The sequence below is a fragment of the Maniola jurtina genome, chromosome 20 (genome assembly GCF_905333055.1).
Source record: "Maniola jurtina chromosome 20, ilManJurt1.1, whole genome shotgun sequence".
NCBI classification, from domain to species: domain Eukaryota; kingdom Metazoa; phylum Arthropoda; class Insecta; order Lepidoptera; family Nymphalidae; genus Maniola; species Maniola jurtina.
The window spans coordinates 9,067,769-9,085,748 of NC_060048.1; the positions used below are offsets into that span (position 1 = coordinate 9,067,769).

Here is a 17,980-nt window from a genome sequence, read left to right on the forward strand (position 1 = left end):
AGATCAGAGGAAATTTGGAAATTATAAAATTCCAAATTTTCCCTGCTGAAAGCTTTGTGGCTTCCTGCAAGTTCTTTTCTTTCCACTTCCTTGTCATATGTGTCTTTCACCCGTTTCTGGGGTTGAATGAAAATGAAAAAATCCAACTTATACTGATCTAGTGCATGGGTGTAGTGTGTAGTGTCAATGGCAGTTATGCAAAGCACCGTCGCCGTAGGAGCGTGATCGGAATTTCAAATCTCCTGTTGAGCTATCAAAGTGTTCGTGATGGACGAGACGCGAGTGCTTTTTATTTTTCTCTATTTACAATTTCCGCCGGGAAGCATTCGTTCCTGAATATATTTTTATAGGACTTTAGAAGGTTTTCAAATATTTTTATTTTTTTTTATTTGTTTCTTCAATATTTTTCGATTCCCTCCACGTTCGTAACCAAACTTTCCTAACCAGCTTCGAAATAAGATTAATACTTCGTCTTTTCGTAATCAAGAATGTCTTTTGGTGACTGGTTATTAATGACAATAAAATGAAATCTAGTTTTAATTTGTCAAATTGACTAAACCCCGACCCAAAAAGAGGGGTGTTATAAGTTTGACGTGTGTATCTGTGTATTTGTGTCTCTGTGTATCTGTGTATCTGTCTGTGGCATCGTAGCGCTTAAACGAATGAACCGATTTTAATATAGTTTTTTTTTTGTTTGAAAGGTGGCTTGATCGCGAGTGTTCTTAGCTATAATCCAAGAAAATCGGTTCAGCCGTTTGAAAGTTATCAGCTCTTTTCTAGTTACTGTAACCTTCACTTGTCGGTGTGTTATAAATTTTTAATTTAGACTTGTTTAGTAATCAATTACAAAAAGACGAAGTAATAATCTTATTTCATAGCTGATTACGAAAAATTAGTTTACGAACGTGGACGGTTTTTTTTTCGCATACTTATTACATGTTTCTGAAAAAATATTAATAAATTCTATCAGGATTTCAAGAAAGACTAATGAAGAAAGTATATTAGTGCCTACCTACCTAGTAATAGTAGTAGATATACTGAATAAAAAAAATCACGACGAAGATATTTAGGAGAAGAAATATCTATGGTAGATCATGTTCCTATAAAGAAAAAGGAAAGAAAAAATCAAGACTTATGATAGGATCTAATCAAATAATGATGAGCAAAAGTGTTTTAAGGAGGGTTACCATCTCTTTGAACTTTTTGCAAGTATTCAATACATCATCTTCCTGAAACGTTGACAAAGATTTGGGGTGTCAAACATCAATCATCAATTCCTCACCCTCAATCTTCAGAGCCGTATACGTACTTAATGCTAAAGATGCGTGAACATTATGTGAACATTATTCATCTTCAACCAAATATATAAATAGTTATGTCGAAATTAATAATGTATAAAAGCAAACAATCAAGACAATCAATTTTTTTTAATTTTTTTAAGAAATTCTAAATTAAATTGACTATTAGGCAGTACACCTTGCCCGTATGATTTTAACCCGAGTAATGATAGTTGAGGGTCTTGACTTTACCAAGTATATGCATTGTACCTACCTACATTAAACCTGGGTTCTCTGTATGAGCCATGTACGAAGTAATAGACTCCTTATATGAGCTCACCAAAGGAGATCATTCTAGCTCCATACATTTTTGGGCCTTTTCTGAAAGTGCCGGCCAACGAAAAAAAATGGTCCGGATCGTTAGAACTAGCCATTTGGAGTAATAGTTAATATGGCAGAAAAGTTGTAGGATTGTTCTGAACCAAGTTATACAAGGTCGAAGATTCGTCATTTTCATACATTTTATTGATTTCTAAAAGTGCTGGGAAACATAAAATAATGTTAGATATTGCTAGGACTAATGATTTGAAGCAATTATCATTATGACCCGAAGGCTGTGGCGCCATTATATGTCGTGTTATACAAGTTATACAAAAAATTAATGTACTTTGTATAATTAATTTCAACCGATTTTATGATTTTGTTACTGTTCCGATTGTTTTAAACGAATTTCAATACACGCAAAATTATTTTGACTCCCACGAAGTGCTGGATCAGCTGCAATGTGGACAAAATTCGTTTATACATACCTGGATTGTATGCGGCCTTGTAATACTAGGTGATCTCATCCAGCCATCTCCCAAACTTCTGCCACTGGGAATTGGGATATCTCCGGCGAGCTCTGTGATGAATGCACTATTTGGTTATACGTACTGTTCACCATAGTAACAACGGGCTTGCTTCAGTCGATAACTGCCCAAAGCAACCCGCGTCAATTCTTAAGTGAATCTAGGAAAGTCATTGAACGGAGGATGTTGGCTTCCATAGCCTGGAATGAGCTCTTCTTCTATTATAATTACATATTGTTTTTGATAACAAGTTCTGCTGAACTGTTTTGCTCATTGACCGTTCATGGATTACGTCAAGAAAATCACGTGCATGCACGTTGTTGTCTATCAGAACATGATAGCCTTTCAGCAATGCTGACAAAATCCTGAAATAATCGATGATGTTACTTAATGTCCGGTTACAAATCCTGAATAACCCTGAGTAAACAAAAATCTCTTCCAAAACGGTCGTTAATCATTTACATTATCCAGCAGCAAATGGTAAAAAGTCTAGATTTATTGGCTTGGTCAGTAGTTAGCTGGGTTTTATACTGATATTTTGTTACTGACATTTGTGCCACATAACCGCACACCTCAAGAAAGAAAGATTACCTCAAGATTGTTTAAAGTATCTCTAAAACCATGGACTAAGATAAAAATCCATTAAAAATCTTCTAAATCATTTAAGGTATCATTTAAAATCTGGGCATTGGAAGTTGCTGCAGCGTGTAGATTATTGTTCCATTGCAACAATTAATATAAAGGCTTTTAGTGGTTTCGGAACTTGTGGTTAGGGTATGATTTTCACTGAAAAAAGTAAATAGTGCTTTTCTGAAGATATATGTACATTGTACATGCCTGTATCTGTCTGTACATGCCCTTTATAGATAGCCTTTCTTTCTTGAGGCATGCGGTTATGTGACACAAATGCTAGAAACAAAACATTTAAATGAAACCCAGCTAATTACTGACCAAACCAATAAATCTAAGCTTGTTACCATTTGCCGCTGGATGATGAAGTGATGAACAATTGCTTTAAAAGAGATTTTCGTTTGCTCAGAATTGATCAGAGTGACCGGGCATTAAGTAACGTGATCGATTATTTCAGGATCGCGGTAACATCGCTAAACAGCTATCATGTTCTGATAGACAATAATGTGTACTACAGACGTAATTTCCTTGACAAAATCTATGAACTGGTCAATGAGCAAAACAGTTCAGCAGAACTTGTTATCACAAACAATATGTAATTATAATAGAAGAAGAGCTCATTTCCAGGCTATGGAAGCCGACATCTTCCGTTCAATGCCTTTCCTAGATTCACGGAAGAAAGCCCGTAGTATGGTGAACAGTACTTATAACCAAATGGTGCATTCATCACAGAGCTCGCCGAAGATATCCCAATTCCCAGTGGCAGAAGTTTGGGAGATGGCTGGATGAGATCACCTAGTATTACAAGGCCGCATACAATCCGGGTATGTATAAACGAATTTTGTCCACATTGCAGCTGATCCAGCACTTCGTGGGAGTCAAAATAATTTTGCGTGTATTGAAATTCGTTTAAAACAATCAGAACAGTAACAAAATCATAAAATCGGTTGCAATTAATTATACAAAGTATATTAATTTTTTGTATAACTTGTATAACACGACATATAATGGCGCCACAGCCTTCGGGTCATAATGATAATTGCTTCAAATCATTAGTTCTAGCAATATCTAACATTATTTTATGTTTCCCAGCACTTTTAGAAATCAATAAAATGTATGAAAATGACGAATCTTCGACCCTGTATATCTTGGTTCAGAACAATCCTACAACTTTTCTGCCATATTAACTATTACTCCAAATGGCTAGTCCTAACGATCCGTACCATTTTTTTTCGTTGGCCGGCACTTTCAGAAAAGGCCCAAAAATAATGATCTCCTTTACATTTAAAACATGTAGAAACATGTGAAAACATGTTGTTCCAAATTGAAACGCCAGCCTCAATTTGAAGAGTTCAACATCCACGAGGTGACGTGTTATTCACACGGTCAATTCATCTCTGTGAACTTAATTCGGATGTATTTTTTATTGGATTTTAAATCTATTGAATGCGCGGTCCTCTATCGCGTTGTTTTGAATGTAGTACCAAATACCAACTGTAACTAACGATTGTGTACGTGATATACGTGGGTGAATTAGAACAGTAGGTTTTATATGTATACTTACTTATTAATTTTGTAGCCAGAGCAGGATATGAAAATTGTTTTATGTTTCTAGCTGGACTATGCTTTTAACTTATTTCTTAGAACCTTGAGTATTCAAGATATATTAGTCTTGATAAAAACTATAGTGAGTAAGCACGGTAGCCAAAAAAATGGCAATTAGTGAGGACTGCTAACAGAAATAAAAATTTGAACCATTACAATATAGTGGATTATTTATTTGGATTGTCAAATTAACTGTAGTACGTAGGTACCTAATCGAAAATGAAAAACTCATAATTTGTAAAAAATCACTATCATTAGTTTAGTTTTTACATATAGGAAGAATCTGACTACATTTTTATCCATCCCGAAATTTCTCAATCACTTCAAAAATACTACTACTACACTACATAACTACTAATTTCAGTTGAAATATTTATTTACATGAAAACACACCGTGGCCACACGGCGGTAGTTATCAAGTTTAGGTACAGCAAGCGTTTTAGGATATCTAAACTTGGAATGACTCTATCAAGCGCCATTTGGCTGATGGACGATGGTAGAGCCATAAAGAGTTTAGATTCTGTGGATCCATAAACTAGGAGATTCATATACCTACGCTGACTGTTCAACGCTATTCTGTATCTAAGTGAGCATGTGAACTCCCAATTTGTTATTGGACTAGGTAGGTACTTTACTGACCAACCGAGATGACGTCAAAAGAACTAAATCTTAGTAATAGACAACGATAGGGGTGGAAACCGTAACGCGGTTATTTATAGCATACTTTGCGCTTGTAGAACTAAATTACATGCAAGATACATACGATAGGCCTCCTGGTAATGCAACTATGTAACCTCTGATTCGGTATGCGATTTGGCGTCGCTGTAGGCATACCGAAGATATTTCTCAACTAGCTGACGCCCGCGACTTCGTCCGCGTGGACGTTTTTGAAATCCCGTGGGAACTCTTTGATTTTCCGGGATAAAAAGTAGCCTATGTGCTAATCCAGGATATTATCTATCTCCATTCTGAATTTCATCCAAATCCGTTTAGTAGTTTTTGCGTGAAGGAGTAACAAACATACACACACACACACACACAAACACACACACACATACACACACACTTTCGCCTTTATAATATTAGTGCAAAGTGCGATAAATCAATTAGATTCGTAAAAATCAAGAGGGTTACCATATGGTTCTATAGTGTAGTGACACTCATGCAAAACCAGTGATCTAAAACCGTGGCCATGTAAAACTATATTCGCGCAATATTTTAATTAATAACTCCTTCACAGTGAAGTACCCAGTGTGAAGGAGTTAGGGTGACAATAGATCGACGGCAGGATGTACACGGGGGATGTATAAACACGTCACAAATAAGACATGTGTTTGAAACTTTGACTAACATTCAATTTGTTTGTCGTGGCTAGTTTATATGCGTGTTTCTCTTAAGAGCGGTGATAGCCTAGTGGTTAAGACGTCGGCCTTCAATTCGGAAGGACGGGGGTTCGATCCCAGGCACACACCTCTACCTATTCAAAGATTCTGAGTTTGTTGTGGGCTGTTCTTAGACCTGGGCGCGTTTGGAACCCTCGTAAGTTTAGTTCATGTAATTAATTATTATTATCACCTCTATATCATCTTACAAATCTAACAATTCTAACCATCAAAAGGAGTACAATAGAACCTTCTTTGAATTAATGATTTTGCGTTTTAAAAGCAATTAAATATCGCTTGCTTCAACTGTGAAAGAAAACACCGTGAGGAAACCTACATGCCTGAGATTTCTCCATAATGTTCACGAAGGTGTGTGATGTCTACCAATCTGCACTAGGCCAGCGTGGCAGACTATAATCTAGATCTTACTTATCATGAGAGGAGTCCCGTGTTCAGTAGTGGGCCGGTGCGGGCGATGCTTGATCATGATGATAATGATCCCATATCTAGCTACTAAACGTTATCAAGCCAAAAACTTAGCCTCTCCACGTAGTCTTTGATGGACCTAAATTACCCCTCACAGTGCCTTCCTCCCCCTAAGCGCACTTACGTGACTCGATTGACATCTTGTCGGCAACAAGCGCGCTTAGGCACTAAGCCAAGAAACTTGTACGTTTATCAAGAAGCCGGCGCCAAATGCTCGTATTTTCGATTCATGCACTCTTTTCCTTTCCATCAATAGAACGGATTAGGGTAATATGAACTTATCAAACCGGATAAATTGATGGATCAATCGATCAGCATTAAAAAATATAGCCAATTTTGTTTATTTTTATGCACAACTCACGTTTGACCAAAAAATGGACTAGCTATGCCAAAATTGTTTTCACAAAAAACCTACCGTTTCCGAAGACAGTTTCTCTATCTCCTATGGTTTTGACTTTCCCCAAACTATCTCAGTTCCAAAAAAACACTCTGTATACTTAGTTTCGGTAGTGTGATATAATTTATTAACCCCCGACCCAAATAGAGGGGTGTTATAAATTTGACGTGTGTATCTGTGTATCTGTCTGTGGCATCGTAGCGCCTAAACGAATGAACCGATTTTAATTTAGATTTTTTGTTTGAAAGGTGGCTTGATCGAGAGTGTTCTTAGCTATCTATCATCCAAGAAAATCGGTTCAGCCGTTTGAAAGTTATCTTCTATTTTTAGTTACTGTAACCTTCACTTGTCGGGGGTGTTATAAATTTTTAATTTACACTTGTTTTAAAGAATTATGTCCTTCCTTTGATATAAATAAGAGATCTTAATCTTTCAGGGGTTTGATACCAGTTAACGCATTTTGTAATATCGTGTGCGAAATTTTCATAGAATTTATCTTGAAGTTATAAAACTAGAAGAATGTCAAGTATAGATAAAGTTTTTATGGATGCATTACCCACTTGTCTTTTAGCATAAACTGTAAACTCACGAAGTAAAACAAGTTTAATGCATTTCAGTTTCTCTACTGTTTACGTTATTTCAGAAATGTTCAAAGAATGTTTCTGCTTTATTTGTAAAGCAGATTGATATCGTATTTCGTTTGTTAATATTAGAGTAAATCATATTATTCATAACTAGAGGATCCCCGCGGCTTCGCCCGCGTGGATTTCGGTTTTTTTAAATCCCGTAGGAACTCTTTGATTTTCCGGGATAAAAAGTAGCCTATGTCTTTCCCCGGGATATATCCCGAAATTTCATTAAAATCGGTTCAGCGGTTGGACCGTGAAAACGTAGCAGACAGACACTAGACAGACAGATAGACAGACAGACACACTTTCGCATTTATAATATTATATGGATACAACTCGTGTCTTAAGTTAATCTATATCAGGTAAGTATGAGGGGTACTAAATAAAGTTCAAACAAAGGTACACGCATAAGATAGGATTACGTATAGAGAGAGTGCCAGCGAGGGCCAGACCTTAGTTATTTTATAAAAGCTGAAAGTTTCTCTGCGTATTGTCACCAACACAGGAAAGACCGTTCAGTGACTATGAAGTTTGGATAACAGGTAACAAAAGTATAAAAATTTTACCTCAAAGTGTAACGCCTATTTTTTTTATACTTTCTTCGGAATAATAGAAATGACGTCATAATATTATATTGCCAGACACTTAAGTGTAAATTAACCCTTAATATTTAAAAGAAAGTCCCTCGCCCTTAAGGGGCATGAGACGGGCCTGCCCGCGAAATTCAAATTTAATTTTGTTTTTCGCAATTTTCAAACTAATACGACAACGTAGGCTTATGGTATTTTAATTGCGACAATGACAGTATCATCCTTACAGGTTAAAATCTTTACTTGTAAGGGTCCAGTTTAAGAAATGAATTCTAGTATCGACTATTCTCATAAATTAGTCAATACTAGAATTAATTTATTTTTTGTTTGTGGGGTGTCTGGCAGGGAGTTGCCACGATTTATTTCCACAGCCATTTCATACACTCTGCCTCTTTCATCAAGTTGTATAATATTCGTAAAATCGAACATCTTCTCATTAGTCACGTCCACCTGCATCAGAGTGCACTCTGGAACAGCCCCGACAAACGACACGTCAGCCCGTTAGCTGTAAGCTATCGGCTTCCACTCCAATTTATCCCGAACGACACCGATGTTGCAGTCCGCATGACATTTTTCGCGATCGGTTCATTTCCACAGCCATCTCTTACACTGCAATATCACTACAATATTTGATAGCTACGTTTTTTAGGATTCCATAGCAAAACAAGGAACCCTTATAGTGTCGTCCAATCCAAATTCACTGAGATGAAATCTCAGACGTTATCTAATGTGTATAATATAAATACAAGTGCGTTTTCATGTCATCAATACCCATATTATTACTAGGTATCCATTTTATAAAAATGAAAGGGTGTTTGTTTCTTGGTTTGTTAGTTTATCGGTTTGTCTTTCAATCATCTCGCAACGATCGACGTGATTTTTTGCATGGGTATTATGAAAGACTTGAAGGTCTACTTTTTACTATTACTACTAATTTTTACTTGGCTGCTTTTCATCCTGGAAAAATCAAAGACTTCCCACGAGATTTTTCAAAGCCTAAATCCACGCGGACGAAGACGCGGGCTTCAGTTAGTAATAAATAACTATATTGTGATGAAAAACAAACAAATTGCAATTGTTTACTTCCCATAGGCAATTATGTGCGAGTTTGTTTTTCATTAACGATACAAAATTCGAAACAAAGCGAAACAATTAGGGATTCATACACCTGCCGTTTACCGCTTAGCTTATTTCCTGTTCTTGAGAGTGTAATTATTTTTTATATAATTTATAAACATTCGTAGAACAAAAAGATTGGCTATCTCTTTTGCTGGAGAGCCTTTAAAAAATGAGGGAAATATAACCAAGCGATGTTTTTAATATAAGGTAAGTAACATATAAAAAAACTATTTCAGTTTTTTTAATGTTTTTAAAAATATAGTAAAAAAATAAAATCTTATTTTTTTCTGCCTTATATTCCTAAATATTGAGGGTTGGGACCCCTCTTGGTTAATTACATAATGGTAGGAATTTTCTTGGGCTAATTGTGCGGATTCAAAAATCTTTTTTTAGCCAAAAAAAATAAAAGCAGGTTCTAGTAGCCGCTATTCCATAAAATTAAAAATTAAAGTTCTAAATCTATGCAGTAAAAATTTAATAAAGAAAAAAGGTATATTTTCATAAACTTGATATTATATGAAAATTAATTAGAAACCTTGGTTTTACAAAGCACGATCTGTATTTTTATACTTTCTCTATATTGCCGCAAAAGCGTCCGTTTCTTGCATTTGCATAGTACAGGAGACGAATTTCATTAAGGACGTCTTTGCAAAATGAATAGGTATCAAAATTGCACTACTACATAAGTACACTGCCCACACGCACACAGCTGCGTCAAAATGAGTGAATCGACTTGATTTTGATACTTTGATATTTTTATTTTATTTTATATTTGGTCATCTATTTTTTTTTAACAGTTTTTTTTTTAAATATGTATCTTGACAATAATACAGTAAGTAGAACAGTGCCTACAGACTAAGGGTCTGATGATGAAATATTTCACCATGACTTCTTGGCAATGAACAACATTTCCATGCTTATGAAATTATGAGCTCCTACTATGACTAAAATAATCTGAGAAGGATAGCATTACATTACCTCCCGACTTGATGAAATTGCATACTTTGGAACCTACTACTGGAACTCAGAGACGAATAGAGCTAGGTGTTTCGAGTTTGGGCTCATTTTCTTAGTCATGATGAGATCTTACCTCCGGATTTGTGGAGTGACCTGATGGTATACCTCGGAAGTCACTATTGGAACTCGGAGACGAATAGAGCTAGGTGTTTCGAGTTTGGGCTCATTTTCTTAGTAATGATGAGATCTTACCTCCGGATTTGTGGAGTGACCTGATGGTATACCTCGGAAGTCACTATTGGAACTCGGAGACGAATAGAGCTAGGTGTTTCGAGTTTGGGCTCATTTTCTTAGTAATGATGAGATCTTACCTCCGGATTTGTGGAGTGACCTGATGGTATACCTCGGAAGTCACTATTGGAACTCGGAGACGAATAGAGCTAGGTGTTTCGAGTTTGGACTCATTTTCTTAGTCATGATGAGATCTTACCTCCGGATTTGTGGAGTGACCTGATGGTATACCTCGGAAGTCACTATTGGAACTCGGAGACGAATAGAGCTAGGTGTTTCGAGTTTGGGCTCATTTTCTTAGTAATGATGAGATCTTACCTCCGGATTTGTGGAGTGACCTGATGGTATACCTCGGAAGTCACTATTGGAACTCGGAGACGAATAGAGCTAGATGTTTCGAGTTTGGGCTCATTTTCTTAGTCATGATGAGATCTTACCTCCGGATTTGTGGAGTGACCTGATGGTATACCTCGGAAGTCACTATTGGAACTCGGAGACGAATAGAGCTAGGTGTTTCGAGTTTGGGCTCATTTTCTTAGTAATGATGAGATCTTACCTCCGGATTTGTGGAGTGACCTGATGGTATACCTCGGAAGTCACTATTGGAACTCGGAGACGAATAGAGCTAGGTGTTTCGAGTTTGGGCTCATTTTCTTAGTCATGATGAGATCTTACCTCCGGATTTGTGGAGTGACCTGATGGTATACCTCGGAAGTCTCTATTGGAACTCGGAGACGAATAGAGCTAGGTGTTTCGAGTTTGGGCTCATTTTCTTAGTAATGATGAGATCTTACCTCCGGATTTGTGGAGTGACCTGATGGTATACCTCGGAAGTCACTATTGGAACTCGGAGACGAATAGAGCTAGGTGTTTCGAGTTTGGGCTCATTTTCTTAGTCATGATGAGATCTTACCTCCGGATTTGTGGAGTGACCTGATGGTATACCTCGGAAGTCACTATTGGAACTCGGAGACGAATAGAGCTAGGTGTTTCGAGTTTGGGCTCATTTTCTTAGTCATGATGAGATCTTACCTCCGGATTTGTGGAGTGACCTGATGGTATACCTCGGAAGTCACTATTGGAACTCGGAGACGAATAGAGCTAGGTGTTTCGAGTTTGGGCTCATTTTCTTAGTAATGATGAGATCTTACCTCCGGATTTGTGGAGTGACCTGATGGTATACCTCGGAAGTCACTATTGGAACTCGGAGACGAATAGAGCTAGGTGTTTCGAGTTTGGGCTCATTTTCTTAGTCATGATGAGATCTTACCTCCGGATTTGTGGAGTGACCTGATGGTATACCTCGGAAGTCACTATTGGAACTCGGAGACGAATAGAGCTAGGTGTTTCGAGTTTGGGCTCATTTTCTTAGTCATGATGAGATCTTACCTCCGGATTTGTGGAGTGACCTGATGGTATACCTCGGAAGTCACTATTGGAACTCGGAGACGAATAGAGCTAGGTGTTTCGAGTTTGGGCTCATTTTCTTAGTCATGATGAGATCTTACCTCCGGATTTGTGGAGTGACCTGATGGTATACCTCGAAAGTCACTATTGGAACTCGGAGACGAATAGAGCTAGGTGTTTCGAGTTTGGGCTCGTTTTGTTAGTTATGACGAGATTATACCTTGAAACTTGTTGGAGTGCTCTGAAGGTATACTTCAAAAGCCACTATTGGACTTTCGAGTCGAGTAGAGTTAGATGTTATGAGTTTGAGCTCGTTTTGTAAGTTCCAATAGTGACTTCCGAGGTATACCATCAGGTCACTCCACAAATCCGGAGGTAAGATCTCATCATGACTAAGAAAATGAGCCCGAACTCGAAACAGCTAGCTTTATTCGTCTCCGAGTTCCAATAGTGACATCCGAGGTATACCATCAGGTCACTTCACGAATCCGGAGGTAACATCTCATCATGACTAAGAAAATGAGCCCAAACTCGAAACACCTAGCTCTATTCGTCTCCGAGTTCCAATAGTGACTTCCGAGGTATACCATCAGGTCACTCCACAAATCCGGAGGTAAGATCTCATCATGACTAAGAAAATGAGCTCAAACTCGAAAAACCTAGCTCTATTCGTCTCCGAGTTCCAATAGTGGCTTCCGAGGTATACTATCAGGTCACTCCACAAATCCGGAGGTAAGATCTCATCATGACTAAGAAAATGAGCCCAAACTCGAAACACCTAGCTCTATTCGTCTCCGAGTTCCAATAGTGACTTCCGAGGTATACCATCAGGTCACTCCACAAATCTGGAGGTAAGATCTCATCATGACTAAGAAAATGAGCCCGAACTCGAAACAGCTAGCTCTATTCGTCTCCGAGTTCCAATAGTGACTTCCGAGGTATACCATCAGGTCACTTCACAAATCCGGAGGTAAGATCTCATCATGACTAAGAAAATGAGCCCAAACTCGAAACACCTAGCTCTATTCGTCTCCGAGTTCCAATAGTGACTTCCAAAGTATACCATCAGGTCACTCCACAAATCCGGAGGTAAGATCTCATCATGACTAAGAAAATGAGCCCAAACTCGAAACACCTAGCTCTATTCGTCTCCGAGTTCCAATAGTGACTTCCGAGGTATACCATCAGGTCACTCCACAAATCCGGAGGTAAGATCTCATCATGACTAAGAAATTGAGCCCAAACTCGAAACACCTAGCTCTATTCGTCTCCGAGTTCCAATAGTGGCTTCCGAGGTACACCATCAGGTCACTCCACAAATCCGGAGGTAAGATCTCATCATGACTAAGAAAATGAGCTCAAACTCGAAAAACCTAGCTCTATTCGTCTCTGAGTTCCAATAGTGGCTTCCGAGGTATACTATCAGGTCACTCCACAAATCCGGAGGTAAGATCTCATCATGACTAAGAAAATGAGCCCAAACTCGAAACATCTAGCTCTATTCGTCTCCGAGTTCCAATAGTGACTTCCGAGGTATACCATCAGGTCACTCCACAAATCCGGAGGTAAGATCTCATCATTACTAAGAAAATGAGCCCAAACTCGAAACACCTAGCTCTATTCGTCTCCGAGTTCCAATAGTGACTTCCGAGGTATACCATCAGGTCACTCCACAAATCCGGAGGTAAGATCTCATCATGACTAAGAAAATGAGCCCAAACTCGAAACATCTAGCTCTATTCGTCTCCGAGTTCCAATAGTGACTTCCGAGGTATACCATCAGGTCACTCCACAAATCCGGAGGTAAGATCTCATCATTACTAAGAAAATGAGCCCAAACTCGAAACACCTAGCTCTATTCGTCTCCGAGTTCCAATAGTGACTTCCGAGGTATACCATCAGGTCACTCCACAAATCCGGAGGTAAGATCTCATCATGACTAAGAAAATGAGCCCAAACTCGAAACACCTAGCTCTATTCGTCTCCGAGTTCCAATAGTGACTTCCGAGGTATACCATCAGGTCACTCCACAAATCCGGAGGTAAGATCTCATCATGACTAAGAAAATGAGCCCAAACTCGAAACACCTAGCTCTATTCGTCTCCGAGTTCCAATAGTGACTTCCGAGGTATACCATCAGGTCACTCCACAAATCCGGAGGTAAGATCTCATCATTACTAAGAAAATGAGCCCAAACTCGAAACACCTAGCTCTATTCGTCTCCGAGTTCCAATAGTGACTTCCGAGGTATACCATCAGGTCACTCCACAAATCCGGAGGTAAGATCTCATCATGACTAAGAAAATGAGCCCAAACTCGAAACACCTAGCTCTATTCGTCTCCGAGTTCCAATAGTGACTTCCGAGGTATACCATCAGGTCACTCCACAAATCCGGAGGTAAGATCTCATCATGACTAAGAAAATGAGCCCAAACTCGAAACACCTAGCTCTATTCGTCTCCGAGTTCCAATAGTGACTTCCGAGGTATACCATCAGGTCACTCCACAAATCCGGAGGTAAGATCTCATCATTACTAAGAAAATGAGCCCAAACTCGAAACACCTAGCTCTATTCGTCTCCGAGTTCCAATAGAGACTTCCGAGGTATACCATCAGGTCACTCCACAAATCCGGAGGAAAGATCTCATCATGACTAAGAAAATGAGCCCAAACTCGAAACACCTAGCTCTATTCGTCTCCGAGTTCCAATAGTGACTTCCGAGGTATACCATCAGGTCACTCCACAAATCCGGAGGTAAGATCTCATCATTACTAAGAAAATGAGCCCAAACTCGAAACACCTAGCTCTATTCGTCTCCGAGTTCCAATAGTGACTTCCGAGGTATACCATCAGGTCACTCCACAAATCCGGAGGTAAGATCTCATCATGACTAAGAAAATGAGCCCAAACTCGAAACATCTAGCTCTATTCGTCTCCGAGTTCCAATAGTGACTTCCGAGGTATACCATCAGGTCACTCCACAAATCCGGAGGTAAGATCTCATCATTACTAAGAAAATGAGCCCAAACTCGAAACACCTAGCTCTATTCGTCTCCGAGTTCCAATAGTGACTTCCGAGGTATACCATCAGGTCACTCCACAAATCCGGAGGTAAGATCTCATCATGACTAAGAAAATGAGCCCAAACTCGAAACACCTAGCTCTATTCGTCTCCGAGTTCCAATAGTGACTTCCGAGGTATACCATCAGGTCACTCCACAAATCCGGAGGTAAGATCTCATCATTACTAAGAAAATGAGCCCAAACTCGAAACACCTAGCTCTATTCGTCTCTGAGTTCCAATAGTGACTTCCGAGGTATACCATCAGGTCACTCCACAAATCCGGAGGTAAGATCTCATCATTACTAAGAAAATGAGCCCAAACTCGAAACACCTAGCTCTATTCGTCTCCGAGTTCCAATAGTGACTTCCGAGGTATACCATCAGGTCACTCCACAAATCCGGAGGTAAGATCTCATCATGACTAAGAAAATGAGCCCAAACTCGAAACACCTAGCTCTATTCGTCTCCGAGTTCCAATAGTGACTTCCGAGGTATACCATCAGGTCACTCCACAAATCAGGAGGTAAGATCTCATCATTACTAAGAAAATGAGCCCAAACTCGAAACACCTAGCTCTATTCGTCTCCGAGTTCCAATAGTGACTTCCGAGGTATACCATCAGGTCACTCCACAAATCCGGAGGAAAGATCTCATCATGACTAAGAAAATGAGCCCAAACTCGAAACACCTAGTTCTATTCGTCTCCGAGTTCCAATAGTGATTTCCGAGGTATACCATCAGGTCACTCCACAAATCCGAAGGTAAGATCTCATCATGTCTAAGAAAATGAGCCCAAACTCGAAACACCTAGCTCTATTCGTCTCCAAGTTCCAATAGTGACTTCCGAGGTATACCATCAGGTCACTCCACAAATCCGGAGGTAAGATCTCATCATGTCTAAGAAAATGAGCCCAAACTCGAAACACCTAGCTCTATTCGTCTCCAAGTTCCAATAGTGACTTCCGAGGTATACCATCAGGTCACTCCACAAATCCGGAGGTAAGATCTCATCATGTCTAAGAAAATGAGCCCAAACTCGAAACACCTAGCTCTATTCGTCTCCGAGTTCCAATAGTGACTTCCGAGGTATACCATCAGGTCACTCCACAAATCCGGAGGTAAGATCTCATCATGTCTAAGAAAATGAGCCCAAACTCGAAACACCTAGCTCTATTCGTCTCCGAGTTCCAATAGTGACTTCCGAGGTATACCATCAGGTCACTCCACAAATCCGGAGGTAAGATCTCATCATGACTAAGAAAATGAGCCCAAACTCGAAACACCTAGCTCTATTCGTCTCCGAGTTCCAATAGTGACTTTCGAGGTATACCATCAGGTCACTCCACAAATCCGGAGGTAAGATCTCATCATGACTAAGAAAATGAGCCCAAACTCGAAACACCTAGCTCTATTCGTCTCCGAGTTCCAATAGTGACTTCCGAGGTATACCATCAGGTCACTCCACAAATCCGGAGGTAAGATCTCATCATGACTAAGAAAATGAGCCCAAACTCGAAACACCTAGCTCTATTCGTCTCCGAGTTCCAATAGTGACTTTCGAGGTGTACCATCAGGTCACTCCACAAATCCGGAGGTAAGATCTCGTCATGACTAAGAAAACGAGCCCAAACTGGACACATCTAGTTCTTCTAGTCTTCAAGTTCCTGTCGCAGCCTTCGAAGTTCACTATCAGATCACTATCATGCTCAAGAAAAAAATCCAGCTAACGATAAAATGTGATAATAGGTACATAATATTATCATTATTATCTTACCTTGCCAAAATATCAGCACAATCACGGAATAAGTACCTATAAATATCAGTTAGGGTTTTGTCGAACTATTTTGTGTTCGTACAGCGATCTTTTCCACATCAAAAAATTATAGCAACCGACGCAGAGACCACCCACGAAGGCGGCTAGCCGCTGACTGATATAATTTTGAAATCATACCATTGCCTGCCCAATATCAAAATAACCCTTAGTGCACTGTATTAAGGTTTGCGGTTGAAGCAAAATACGTGAAAAATTTATACACGATGTTTTTATTTATTTTTATAATACTATTAATATAATAATCTCACATTTTGAGGTACACATTATGTGCTAACGGAAAATATTTATTAGAAGAATAAAATCCGTACGTAAACTGAGAAAAATGTACCTAAACTTGACCCTAAATCGTTAATTCTGCGTGGAAGAGGTGAAGGAAAATCGTTCTTATAGTATCAAAATTAATGATTTTATCAAAAAATTACTCGATCTCTGGAGATAAAGGACCAATCTATTTTTAGCAATCTGTAGTTCCAATTTACTTAGTATATTTTAGCCACAAAGCGTACCGAAAATCTATACAAGTGTGCAAATACGTCCTTAAAGTTTCATAGTTTAAAAAATAGAGCTCGATTTTTTGGAAAAAATACACACAGAACTTCGATTTGAAATACAGCTGCAATTTTTCTATTGATGTTGGCCACTTCACAAATACTCGTAGTACTCTCCCTTCCGATTGACTGTACTCTAAAATTGTTTGGAATATATTGGAATATATTATATTATTTATTGGAATATAATATATATATACTTCAATGTTATGAATGCGAAAGTGTGTCTGTCTGCTAGCTTTTTACGGCCCATTCGTTTATCCGATTTTGATGACATTTGGTATAGGGATGGCTTGCATCCCGGGGATGGACAAAGGTTACGGTTAATCCTGGAAAATCAGTCAGTTTCTACCGGATTTAAGAGGCCCTCTGTATAACCAATTCTATCAAAATTTGGTACAGAGACAGCTTACTACCCGGTAGGGACATAGGCTAGGTACATTTTATCCCAGAAAATCGAAGAATTCCCCCGGGATTAACCTAAACCCAAGCGGACGAAATCGTAGGCATCAGCTAGTAAAGCATATTTAATTCATTCATGCATTCACTATTACCTCTCTCTAGCTGCGTTATGCCACATTGCTGAGGGTCTTGACACCTGCCATATAAATGATGTTGGAAATAATAATTCTTGCACTAGGTAGACACTAGTACTTCCAATTTCCTTGGAATTAATTTAATGACACTCTTCAATTTGAAAGCCAGATGTAAATAATAGATTAACATAATAAATCGTGATCGTTCCTCAAATTCTAAGCATCTTGTAAGAAGTGGAATTAATTAATTGGGAAACTTTGTGTTTGATTACTTCTTGAGTTTTGAAGTTTGACGGCTCACGGGTGTACGAATTTGTATTCTGCTTTCATCGTTATTCGTTACCCTGATAAAGTGCTCTTTGATAAAAATATTTAAGGA

At 38.8% G+C, this 17,980-nt stretch overlaps 1 protein-coding gene across 7 annotated transcripts in view; it reads left to right on the forward strand.

The window, feature by feature from the left end:
* The window catches only part of LOC123875385 (sodium channel protein 60E-like), a 218,095-nt gene that overhangs the window by 144,247 nt on the left and 55,868 nt on the right, over nt 1–17,980 (forward strand). The window lies entirely within an intron of this gene.